The sequence below is a fragment of the Oryzias melastigma genome, linkage group LG22, assembly GCF_002922805.2.
Source record: "Oryzias melastigma strain HK-1 linkage group LG22, ASM292280v2, whole genome shotgun sequence".
NCBI lineage: Eukaryota > Metazoa > Chordata > Actinopteri > Beloniformes > Adrianichthyidae > Oryzias > Oryzias melastigma.
Window position 1 is genome coordinate 19,332,093 of NC_050533.1, and position 13,812 is coordinate 19,345,904.

General features: G+C 41.1%; 1 long non-coding RNA gene across 2 annotated transcripts in view; it reads right to left on the bottom strand.

Moving 5' to 3' along the window:
* Positions 1 to 1,082, bottom strand: part of LOC118597991 — a 128,829-nt gene extending 127,747 nt beyond the window's left edge. For both annotated transcript variants that reach the window (XR_004947023.1, XR_004947022.1), the window contains exon 1: positions 719 to 1,082. This is a non-coding gene — a long non-coding RNA (uncharacterized LOC118597991). The remainder of the gene's footprint in view (positions 1 to 718) is intronic.
* Between the last annotated feature and the right edge of the window lie 12,730 nt (positions 1,083 to 13,812).

A 13,812-nucleotide genomic window follows, 5' to 3' on the forward strand; every position in this document is an offset into this window, starting at 1 on the left:
TCATACAACTAATACTCTTTATTTAATTGCCTGCGTCATTATGGGATGTGAAAAGCGGAGGAACGATAAGCCATGGGAACTTATTGAAATTTTGGTGTATAAATGCAGGCTCATCAAAACAACTTTTACCGTGATACACATTGCTTCTCACTGTTTTCCCGGCATTCATTATGTCATAAACACTTATCAGCATACTTTCAGTCAGTTTCTGACGTACTGGGTGTTCCCATTAAATCATGGGTCCCCAATCTCCGGGTTGCAAACCAAAACCAGTCCAGCACTAGGATGCACTGGCACCCAAACTCGTTACTGGTACCCCAACCCTAACTTGGTACCATACGCGTCAGCATACCTTCATAGCCAACATCTAAACCACCAGTGCCTTCAGTGATCATGGGGAACGTAAATGCCTTGACAAATAAGGCGGTTGAACTCCTCGGGTTGGTCGGTAGTCAATGGAGCTCTCTTGGGTGCTGCCTTCTCATGCTAACAGAGACCTGGCTAACAGCTAGCATACCCGACACCAATGTGGAGCTACCTGGCTTTTCCCTCGTGCGCGTCGACAGAGACACCGCGGCGAGCGGGAAAAGTAAAGGAGGGGGCCTCATATTGTTTAGCAACAATAAGTTGTGCAACCCTGGACATTTCACCGTAAGAAAGACCACGTGCTGCAGAGACTATGAGCTTTTAGCAGTTAGCATCCGGCCGTATTACCTACCTCGGGAGTTAACGGACGTTCTGGCCGTCTGTGTTTACATCCCGCCCAAAGCGCACGCAGAGACAGCGATCGAAGTAGTGGTCCATACGGTTTCGGAGCTGGAAACACGGCACCCACAGGCTCTCCTGATCATCTCGGGTGACTTCAATCACATTTCCTTGGATGCCCCGCTATCAACAATGCATCAGTACGTGAACTGTCCCACTCGCTGCGACAGGACGATTGATTTGTTTTACGCTAATATCAAAGATGCCTATCAGGCCACGCCCCTCCCTGCCCTCGGCAAATCAGATCACATTTTGATTTCCTTACAGCCCACATATACACCTTTGGTGAAGAGGCAGCCTGCAACAACAAGGAGCGTTAGGAGGTGGACACCTGAGGCCGAGGAGGAGCTCAGAGACTGCTTTGGAAGCACAGATTGGAGCTTCCTGCTGGACTCCCATGGAGAGGGCATTGAAGGAGCATCCCAATGCATAACAGATTACATGAACTTCTGCATGGATGCTGTTGTACCCACAAGAACAGTCCATTGTTATGTAAATAACAAACCCTGGAATACAGGGAAAGTGAAAGTAATTTAAAATAAAATGAAGAGAGCATTCAACAAGAAGGATCCGGAGGAAATTCAGATAGAACTGAGGAGGTGCCTGAAGGATGCAAAAAAGACCTATAAGGACAGAGTGGAGAAGAAACTGGAGAACAATAACATCAGGGAGGTGTGGGAAGGAATGAAAACAATCACAGGGTGCAACAAGACGACAAAGGTAGTGGGGGAAAGTGCTGAAAAAGCCAATGAACTGAATACCTATACCCCCCCCCCCCACACACACACACACACTTCCAACACCAGCCTGGTCTGCACTACACCCATCACCGTGCCCGCCCCACTGCCTGTCCTCACCCCTCAGCCAGAGGAGGGCCCAGCTCCTCAAGCTGCCCCGTCCTCCATCAGCCATGATCCCTCTCTTCCAGTGTTCTCTCCATGTGATCCACGCCCTCCACCTGCAGAATGTGTTTCCCACCGCATCACAGATCATCTGGTGAGGAGGGAATTGCAGAGACTGACATCAGGAAAGCCCCAGTTCCAGACAGAGTGTGTCCCAGACTCCTGAAAATATGTGCATACGAGCTTGGGGCTCCTCTTCAGCATCTGTTTAACCTGAGCATGGACTTGGGACAGGTGCCATCTCTGTGGAAGACCTCATGTATCATTCCTCTCCCCAAAGTCAAGCATCCAAAGGAGAACAAAGACTAGCGGCCTGTAGCACTGACTTCACATGTAATGAAGACCTTTGAGAGGTTGGTGCTGCAGCAGCTGAAGCCACAGGTGCAGCATGTCCAAGATCCACTGCAGTTCGCCTACGGGGAGAGAGTGGGAGTGGAGGACGCTGTCCTCTACCTGCTACACCATACCCTCTCACACCTGGAGGAAGGAGGTGGTGCAGTGAGTATTCTTTTTTTTATTTCTCCTGCACCTTTAACACCATTCATCCTCACCTACTGTAGGAAAAGCTAATCAAGATGGCTGTACAACTACTATTGGTTTCTTGGATCATGGACTACCTCACTAACAGGCTGGAATACATCATTATAGGGGGATCAGTCTCCAGTATCCAGTTCTTTCTCCGGAGGCTGCGCTCGTTCAACATCTGCACAAAGGTGCTGCAGATGTTCTATCAGTCTGTGGTGGCGAGTGCTCTCCTCTATGCTGCTGTGTGCTGGTGCAGCACCAGCAAGAAGAACATCTGCCTGCTCAACAAAATCATCAAGACGGCGAGCTCTGTGGTGGGACTGAAGCTGGCTCCTGTGGAGGAGGTGGCAGAGCAGAGAACTCTGGCCGTCTTCAGGTCCATCATGAGGAATCCCTCACACCCCCTACATGAGGCCTTCACCAGCAGGAGGAGTACATTCAGCAGCAGACTGCTGTCCCAGCGCTGCTCCACGGACAGAATGAAGAACTCTTTAGTTCCTCGTGCCATAAGGCAATACAATTCTTTGGCTGAGCATCTGAGGAGCATTTAATTATTTTAATCCACTAATTTTTAATCTATTTAATCCATTGATATTTAACTATTTATTCCTGTAATTTTAATTTTCATCATGCTTTTATGTGTGTGTTTTTATGATTGTCAGGAGATGACCAAATTTAAATTTCCTAAGGGATTATCAAAGACCCTATCTATCTATCTATCTATCTATCTATCTATCTATCTATCTATCTATCTATCTATCTATCTATCTATCTATCTATCTATCTATCTATCTATCTATCTATCTATCTATCTATCTATCTATCTATCTATCTATCAGTACCTCTCTTGCAGCCTGCCTCCGATGTACCAAAGTAGCAGTAAAATCTGCTGTACCGGACTTGGTTGTCCCCAAGTAATCGTCTTCTGACGTTCTGGCTGTTCCCATTAAATCATGGGTCCCCAATCTCCAGGTTGCAAACCAAAACCAGTCCAGCACTAGGATGCGTAGTGCACTGGTACCCAAACTTGTTACCAGTACCCCAACCCTAACTTGGTACCAGACACGGTACTGGACGCGGACCAGTACCAGGTTAAGGTTAGGGTACTGGTACTGGACACGTGCCAAGGACCAGTGCGCATCTGGTACCGCATCCAGTACCGCATCCAGTTCCACGTCCCAAGGGTTGCAGACCCTTGATTTTACGAACAGCCAGCATGTCAAAAAACGTCAAAAAATGACACGGAGGAGTCCTTAACCAAATTTCAATATGTGACAACTTGGGGATGAGAATGTGTTGTCCCAATCAACAAATGAAGCGATCTTCAGTCACATGACTTTGTTTGCAAGTTTTGGTTCAAAACATAAACATCCACTTAGCAAAATTCTGAATTGAGATTAAATGCAAGATTCAGGACTGGATCTGGAACAAACTGAGCAGACTCTGTCTCTGGACCAGCCGCCTGGTGGACAGCATAGGAAGCTAGCGAGCACTTCTGCCCAGGTTCTGGCAGAGGTAGCGGGGTCCACCCCTAGGCTGCCAGTCTGTGGGCAGCGGAGCTCGCTATGCTAGCTATCTGGCAAACAGAGAGCAGCAATCACTAAATGGGTGCAGTCACATAACAAATAATAAAACAATCCCCCAGTTTTATTTTTTTTTTTCCTTCTTGGGTTAATTCTCAAACTGGGCCACAGACGAACAGAAGTAATGTTTAAAACGGCCGTCAGGAGTGAAGTACACCAAACCGCACCACAGTGGCCTAGTGGAAGAGTGTCTGCCCTGAGATTAGATCCCGGCCAAGTCATACCAAAGACTCTAAAAATGGGACCCAGTGCCTCCCTGCTTGAAACGCAGCACTAAGGAGTTGGACTGTGGGTTAAACCACCAAATGGTTCCAGAGCGCGGCTGTGTCTGCAGCTCACCGCTCCCCCAGGGGATGGGTCAAATGCGGAGAACAAATTTCACACACTTAACTTTAACTTTAACCGTGAGAAAGTCTGAACGATCTGGTGAACCCAGACAAGGCGACATGCTTTCCAGCACTTCTGTACAGCTTTCCAAAACATATAAACCCTAGGTACCCCCTAAACATCATCCATGTTTTCCATGATGAGGCGATGAATAGAGTCCAGAAAAACTTTGGGGTTGCTCTGCGGTTGGCACGTCTAGGCTTTGAGCAGTACATTTGACATGCATCTAAAGAGAGGCAGATTTGACACGTGAATCACGTCCAATGTGAATGCAGTGCTATAAAACACGGAATTGTACTTAAAGGGCATGAATCACTTCTTTACATCTTGTTTTTTAAGCGACAAAAGTTTTTTAATTCTCAACTTGATTCAGTGATAAACCTGATTTTATAAACTACATAATAACCTCCTCTCTGAATTTGTGTGCAACCTTTTTTCAGTAATTTTGTCTTTATGCAAATTATTATCTTGGCTTCAGACTTACTGTTTATCTGATCTTGTTGGCAATAAATGTGAAAATAATTAATGCACCGTTCTCTAACATAGACCTTTAAAGCTGTATAGAGATCTGCTCTGTGCTTCTCTTCAGCAAATCTGAAGAGCTTTCAAGCGGCTCCACTTATTGTTGAGAATGATGCTGGTGTATCCGCCGCTCCTACTCGGTGCCCTCTGTCTCCTGCAGCACAAAGAAGACTAAACAGAGTCAGAAGCTGCATCTAAATTCATGGACTGTATTGTTCACAGAGCTGTGCATTCTGCAGTGTCCAGAGTGCAGCGACCTTCGGAGAGCACAAAAGCCAAATCCAGCCTAAGTCTACCTTTTTGTCCACACATTGAAGGCTTTTCTCAGCAGGAGAGAAATTCACACCTGCTTGATGCAATGAGGGTTTCCTCAGACTGTACGGTTCAAACCTTTGCTGCCCCGCTGTTGGGAAGATAGAACCCAATGCTAAGAAATATTCCACTGTTGACCCTTGTTCACCTTGTCCATGTTTGTCTTTCTCAAAACAAGATACTAAAATCATTATAGAGCGGATGTTGTTGCAGGCAATGTACCGCAATGGAAAAACAAGCTTGACTGTCATTTTAACCCAAACTCATAAAAACCTGAACACCTTTAATGGGGTCTGTAGAGGGCAGTCTCTGCATTTAGTGTATTCAAAGGTATGGCGTAAGCAAAAAAAAAGTTTCAAACAACAAACCTTATTAACTAATTGGTGACTTTTTCTTTTCTTCTCAGTTTTGGTATTGATAAAATTACCCATCCAATTAGCTATAAGGTCTCTTTTTCCTCTGTTGTCGAGCAGTCGAGCCTCATTCCAGCTTAGAGGACCGTCTCAGACGGGTAGAGATTTTGTGAAGTGGTGCTTGAAATAAACAAAGTAAAGCAGCTGCTTAGCATCGAACAAGAAACAAGCCTTCTGTTTACACATCAATGACTATCTCAGGTGTCCCCACATCACGAACTCCCTCATGCTTTTCCATATGGCATCAGTAGACAGCTGATCTTTGTGAATCCAATATTATTCTTACTGTGCATCGATTGATCACAGTGGTTTCTTCAAAGAGGACAGTTAGACCAGCATTTTCAGCTTAAAAGTCCCTGTTTCACATAATTTGAATACAATTCTGCACTTGGACTGCCACAATGCTACAACTATTATCTTTAGTGTAAGGAATAAAGCTCGACAAGGTGTTCAATATTATAAAATAATGAGGAGGACTGATCCCTTGGGATGGGAAACTAAAAAATAAGGTATGTCAACATATGTAATATGATGTTAAGAAGTTTTTGGTCTAGATTTGTTTTAAAGTAAAATATGTGTCAAGCAATCTGCTTAGGATTGCTAAAGTATTAGAGCAATCTGAAGTATTAGCGCAACCTGAATCGGATGTTTTATTCTTGTTTCCTGTTTTTTTGTTTATTTCTTAATTGTTTGAGATTGAAAACTATAGCCCTCGGTGGTGTGAAAGTAAAGGCTGGATTAAGAAAACTTCATAAAGCCACTTTTTTAGTGGTATTTAGATTTTTTTACCTTGCCACAACATCACAAATTTCAATAAAATTACTAAAAATGGGGCACAGCATTTATTAGGCCATTTTTAATACTTAATTATACTCTAAAACACATAAAATAATGTACCAAAACTTGATAAGATTCTGGCTATGTCCGAATTCCCTCACTAGTCTCTTAAAGACTAAGTAGTGCAGGTCCATCTTGTGTCTTGGATTTTAACATAATTGGTTCAAATACCCACAACTTTTTTTTTTTTTTTCGTAAACGTGACACCATTTATTTGCCAAAGAAAAAGACCTCATAAATATGAACATTTTACAAAGACTATTTATAAATAATCTATGTTCTGTTAATAGATAATTTATATTTAAAAAAAAAATACCTTTTTTTTTTAACTGAAAATTTGTTCAAGTATGCATCGACGGTTGTGGGTTCCGCTTCAGTGTATGAGCCCAGTTACACCCATGTGATTGACAGATAATTATACAATGGTAATTTATTTATTTATTACATTTTATTTTGGCATTCCAGCTCAGATTTGTTAACTGTATAAATGCAGCCAACTTTCTTTACTTGAAGGCCGTGTCACACTGTCACACACCGCTCCAAATCTATTTTGTTGGATGCTGGAGCCAAGCCAGAGCACTTTTTGTGAAGTTGTGGCTATTGGTGATGTAAACCGGAAATCATGCAAGCAAATGTAAAGTGTAGCCGGTACATTTTTCAAAATAAATCCTATTTTCCACTGCACTCTTCACTGTGTTGTAAACATGCAACGTGACAACCAATCATGGTCTCTACTACTTGTCACACAATACGTAAAGTATGAAAGGTCTGCGTCCAAAGGTCCTGAGGGGAGGGGAGCAGATAAGAAGTGCACGGCAGCCCCTCAGCCACACAGACACCCACGCACACCAACACAGACGCAAACACAGCGAGCCAAAGGCTGATCCCACTAGTTCCTGAATCAACTGAATAATGTACGCCTGCATGGAGAAATGGCATCAGCTGACTGAGACGCGGCTCGAAAATATCCTGATATTGGCATGATCAGAAGTGTTTTTGATGAGTATAGATCGGTAACGGACATTCTTCTGCCACGAAGGTGGGGGGTGAGACGGGGATGGGGGCCTCTCTTTTTTCACAGATGTTTCCAGTCCTTAATCCTCGGGGGATTACTGTACTTCCTAATAAAAATGGCGGGTTATGGCCTGAACCAACGTAGTTTTTTAAAATGGTTCATTTGTAATAGATCTGTGAAAATTCTGTGTATAAGACCACAACTTTTCGCACTTTTTCCATATATATTCATGTATGATCAATTTTCATTCATGCAATATGAGCAGATCATTCGTACCTGCAGTTTAACACAGCCTTAATACATATATACAATATAACTGTAAAATAAAGAAATTAATGTTCAATTATGACATCACTTTCAAAATCACTGTGCCTCTGCTGGCAGTGTCGGTTTGCATATGTATTTTTTCAGTGGAAGGTAAATAATTTACATTCAAAAGTCACACTTCACACCTGTGACATCAGTTTAAAAATAGGACTTTATTGCTGCTGAGTTCTTCTGTCTTGACCCCTGGTGGAAAAATGTGGCACATCATGATTTATTTATAAAAGACTATTAGAAATATCACCCTGCTAGCTCCTCTTTAAATAATTCATCAATTTGGAAAAAAAAAAAATACCTGACTGGGGTTTGTCTGTGGCCTTCTCTATCACAGGTAATTAATCTTAAAAAAATATTAAAACTGTTTAATGACTGTACTATAGCGAGACAAAGTAAAATGTTTAAATTAACTTTCATGTCCTATGTTTTACTCTTTGAAATTAACATATATAGCAATAACAAATAAATTTAAACAAATTGCAACCCATATAGCTAGATTATCTTAACTCATCTGGTGTAATTTAGACTTTGGAGGAAACATATTAACACACGTTTTCTAGTCAACACTAGGACAATCCTGTGGACTAGTTTAGCAAGGTATGCTAGTAACTTTTTACACCTTCATCTGCCTTTTTCACCTTGAAAAATGCTCTCTTTGCATCAAGCCAAAGACTGAAATGGACCCAATTATGTGGGGGAAAAAAATCTATTGCAACAGTTGCTCACAGGGGGGCAGTAAAGCAGCTTTGACCAGAAAATTAAAAAGAAAAAATATCATAAAGAAGATATACAGTTAGGCTTGCTAGTCCCATGATTAGTGCATTGTTCCTCATTGCCCCCGAACAGAAAAAATGAAAATAAAAAATACACAACCTATGTTTTTTTCTATTTTAATAGTAACATGATCCAGTTACTTTGGGGCCAAGGCGGGATACACTCTGGACAGATCGCCGGCTTTTGCTCCAGCGGCAGAGCTCTCTCGCTCAATATGATGGCAAACAGAGAGCCACTGCAGGGTGTGAAGGCTGCCTGCACGGGCCTCATCGAAACATTTTGAAAAAAGAAAAAAGATCCCCTAATTTAATTTTTTTCCCCTCGGGTTAATGCGAGACAGAGAGCCTTTGAGCTCAGCCACAGAGACACAGAAACACCTCGGAAGAGGCTGTCATACAGACACAGCGCCCTGTACTGGGAAAATCTTTCAGTAATAATCATATAAACCCAAACTTGTAGACATGATTACCAGTGTTTTTGTAGAACTCTTCACAATAAATAAGCCTGATTTCTCTGTGTCTTTCATATATTCTAAGTAAGATTTCCCACTGTTACTTATAGCGATCATCCTAAAAACATTAGCAGGTAGCTCCTCCCACATGCGGCTGTGGCGTTAAGCTCAGACAGGCAGAGAACAACAACCCTCAGCATGACGAAAGAGGGGCGGGGCATGCAAATTTTTCGCCCAAATTGCGTTTGGTGTGAGTGCACCTTTAGGCAGCTCTTGCCCATAGTAGAGTTTGGAGTGACTTTTTAAGGTTGTGGAGAGGTGTCTTTTATGTAGATAATGAGTTCAAACAGGTGACATTAATACAGTTAATGAGTGGAGGACAGAAGATCTTCTTACAGGAGAAGTCTGTGAGAGCCAGAAATCTTGCTTGTTTTTTTGTGACCAAATACTTTTTTTCCACCATAACGAGCAAATAAATTCTTTAAAAATCCGACAATGTGATTTTCTGTATTATTTTTTCTCATTTTGTCTAGTTGAGATATTCCAGTGAGGAAAATTACAGGCCTCTCTCATTTTTTTAGAAGGGAAAACTTGTTAATTGGTGGCTGACTTAATACCCTTTTGCCCCCACTGTACTTTTCTGTCTGACTCGTCTCTTTAAAGATTTCTCCTTTAGGTATAGCTGGTATATTCTTCCAGTAAAGCTCTCAGTAGTCATCCAGTAGAATTCCTAGTAATCTTACAGTAAAATTCTGTCCCCCCGTCTCTGCCACAAGGCTGGGTCACATCCAGTTCTTCTGGAGGAGTTTTGCCAACCCTCTGACTCCACCCACAGCTGAAATTTGAAAATCCAGTCAGAAGGATGGGGAACAGGGCAGCATAGTACCGACATAACAATAAATCTTTCACCCCTTTTCACATGTACACCCTAACAATTTCGTAAGTATTTTGTACCCTCTAAATCTGATAAAAACTAATTTTATTGCTTCACATGCTAGCTTTGTAAATGTAGTTCTAGTGCATGTTGACTGGAGAGTCGTGTTCAGTGAATTTAGTGACTGATGAATATTTCTAAGTTGCTATAGTCAGTTCAGACGTTTTACAGAGCTGGCACTAAAACAAATGCATTTTTTTTATTATAAATTATGCCTGTGATTATTTTTTCATAAAGCCTAATTTTGTAAGACAAAAGTTTGAAAATGCTGTTTAATGGCTTTTAATTTGTTAACATTTGATTAAAGCATTTTCAGCACTTTGAATACAGAGGTATTGATCCAGTCACATTTGACTGACTGAATGATGGATGCATTGCCGATCAAACAACAGGATGATAGTGTTAGTAGAAGCACACCTGAGTCAAAGGCTATGTAATGACAGCAGGAAGGGTTTCATTCACCTGTCAGACAAATCTGCATCTTCATCTCTTTCCTGTCCCAGCCCCACCTCAGATCTGCTCCTCCATGTCACTCCCCCATCCAGCGAACTATCCATCATTTATCATTTCTTCCTCACTTTAATGGGAGCTTGTTAGACCACCAGGCACAGTCACTCCATCACTGTCAGCCATATTATCTGCAGCGGACTGTTTCTGCTTTAAGTTAAGGAGATATACTGAGTCTGTAAAGTAAAAAACCCAACACTTAAGTGCCACCATGAAAACACTATGGTGTGAAGAAATCAGTCATGAAGTACTTTCTCTAAACTTTATCCATAAAAGCTGATCTCCGAAGCATTATTAGTTACATTTTACACTCAATTCATTTTTTTAAAGTAAATATTTACTTTATACAGCACATATATTTATACAAAAAATTCTACTGGAAAGCTACTGGTTGCATCCAAATTTTGAAAACACTTATTTTGACACTCGTGTTGATATTTTAATATTCAATTTACAAATTAAGAAACTAGAAAAGCAACAAGAATGGAGGTCGTCCAGCAGTTCGTCTTTTTATTGCCTTGTATCGTCTGTAACAGGAATTTAATCTTTTTTGAAAGAAGATTTTCCAAAAGAAGACAGAAACGCTAGCTTAGCGCGCTTTCTAATGTCGTCATCACTTTCTGCCAATCAACGGGTGGCTACAGCGGCTCCGCCCCAACTGTCCCATTCTATTCTTCTATGGACCTGCAATGGATGGGGGCCCTCAAGAGGTACGATTTGGAATTGTTTAATGGGTCCATTTAACAATAGAAACGCTCAGAATAGCGGACCGGACTGATCAGTGGAAACAAGACTACGTGTCCAGTAGTTGAAGTTTAATGACTTTGTTTTGTTCAGTTATAATCTTATAATAACCGTCAAAGACTGGAATTAAAATAGCAAATTTTCAACACTTTAACAGAGGAGCTACCATTGTAAAGTAAGACAAGGCTCATTGTGTTTCTGAAAATTCCCATTATGTATAGAGGTGGATTTTACAGATAATTGTTTATGTTGCATTCACATGGAACACAATTTGCATTCTAAATGTGGTAAAAAGTCCTGTAGCACAATTTGAACATCCAGTCTGGTGCGGTAAGAGAGCGCGGTGAGTTTCAGATGGTGCAGGTCACCAAAAGTCTTTAAATCTAAAAATGTTAATGTGCAGCCCAAATTTTTCTAGATTTCAAAAGCCTGAACTTGGCCAAATATTTGTGTCATGTTAACCAATCAGCTTTGGTAGTGAAGTCTTGATAATGTGACCAGCAGGTAGGGTCTAAAACCCTCCATCTATCTTACTGAATCCCTTTTGGGGTCACATGGTAACTTGAGCCAACCCAGCTCGTTAGGCGAAGGCAGGGAACGCCCTGAACAAGTCACCAATCGGTTGGAGGGTTGGAGTGATTTTTTTCACTGATATAATAATACAAAAAAAATATTTAGTTACCTCAAGCTAACATTACTGTCACTGCCAGTCAGGATCTGTGATTGCCTCCCTTAGCCCTGCCTCTTTATTTTTTTGTTTTGTTCAAATCTGAGCTGAGTGGAGTCAGCCTCCAACTGTCCTGTTTGATTACCCTTTAAGACACATTTTAGGGTCTGGTAAATACCACAAAAAAGTGTTTAGTGACACAATTTCAGCCAAAGGAGCAAAAATAGCAAATAGGAGGCAGGAGGTCCAAACTTTGACCTCCATTAAAATAAGAATTTTTCTTCAGATCTTTTTTTGTGTGAGTAGAATATGTTTAGCGTCCATTGGAAAACATGTCTGCATTCATACCAGACAATGTAGCACGAGGATTTCCTGAAAATCAAAAGTCTTGATTTCAGGCAGACTAGACTACTTTTATGGTCTGAATCAGGGTTCCATTCATTTTCTCTCCTTGTTAAAGAAAGGAAAGTCTGGGGAAAACAAACCTTTATGTAATCCAAACAGCCCAGTGTGAAAGTGTCCATTAAGAACAAAGCTGCAGTATACTTAAAATAATGAGCACAACCAAAGAGTCTACAAAATACAGTAGATATCACCTCCTCATAAATGTTTGATATTTGTTTCTAGTAGTGACAGAACCCAGAATAGTGGGAGGATTTATCCATTTCATTCATGGGACTGAGGCGTAATCAAATCCGCTCATCCTTCATGTGCCGTTCACTCATTCACATGGATTTACGCACAATAGCATCTGTTTCACTGCAGTCTTTGGTTTGGGTTGTGAGCTCGCACTAATTCCACCAATTCTGCACACAAATGTGTTTCTTGATGAGGATTAGTGCTAAACTGCTCTCTGTGGACTTAATAGAATTGGGGAATTAAACACCAGAAAGCATCCAAATAATGTCCAGAATACAGGAGGAGATCTCCATTCTGACTTGCGGGACTTACTGACTGTAAATTCTTTTTTTCTTTATTAGCATGGCATTATTTTTGTGTAGTATCGTCATATTTTTAGTGCACTTACACATATATTCCTTTTTCAGAAACCTCATTTGGATTCTGAATTGAAAAAGTCTCAATAAAGCACCAACTGGAGCAGGAATTTGAGCATCAACATGTCAAGCTCAGTGTTTTGGGGTTTGTTTAAGAAAATACTGTTTTCTTACAAGATACTCAGTAACGATTTTCTGTGTAGGCCAAAAAGCAAACAGGCTTTAGCTACTTTGAGAAGCTTTTTTTGTGAAATTTTATCTTTGAAGCTGGATTAATAATGAATGAGGATCATGTTCTTTTGATATCTCTGGCATGTTGGACACGGTTTAGTTTGTTCTGCCATATGAGAAGCCGCGGAAAACATATGTGGACGGATCGACATTTTCATGAATTATTCACTGTTTGACAGCCCATAGTTTCTGAGAATGAAGAGCTTTGTGAGGCTTAGGGGATGATCAGCAGCCCAGGAGCCCAGCAGTGGACAGCCTTGTAGTTCTTGTGGACCAAACTTCTCTAGAAATATGACTTTGCAGCAGTAAAATGTATCAGTAATGAGGCTGAGCAGAGAAAGCTGCTGGACCAGTTTTATTATGGTCAGGACTATGAATAAAACAAAGGAAATCTTGGGAGTTTTAGAAGAATAAGAAGAAGCCAATCCTCTGAGAAAAGCTGAGTTCGGGAATGTTCAGCTTATAGGTTGGGAAATGTGTTTACAAACAGGAACAGAACAGTTTCTGTTGGGACACAGTGGAGATTGCTGCAAATGAAACATAGACAGCTCTTCAGGGAAACGATTCATTTAGTGAAAGTTTGCTCTCTGTTCCATGCTTGTTAGTTTTGCTGAATCCTCAAAAGGGAACAGACCAGAAACTTGATGTTTAAATAATTTATCTATTCTTAGTATTAATGGTTTTTGGCTGTTGTGGGACACCGGCCAAATACCTGCCTCTGCAATATATTGTATTTTTTTGAATATAAGTCACTTTTTTTTGGTCTAGTTTAGCTAGAGGTGTGATTATACCCAGGATTGTCTTATATGTGTCTTAAAAAAGTAAATATTGGCTCATATGTTCATTATTTTACCACTAAAGCTGAATTCTCACCAAATAAAAATAGTGCCTAAATTGACTTTGATTGGAGTCTTTTTTTTTTTTTTT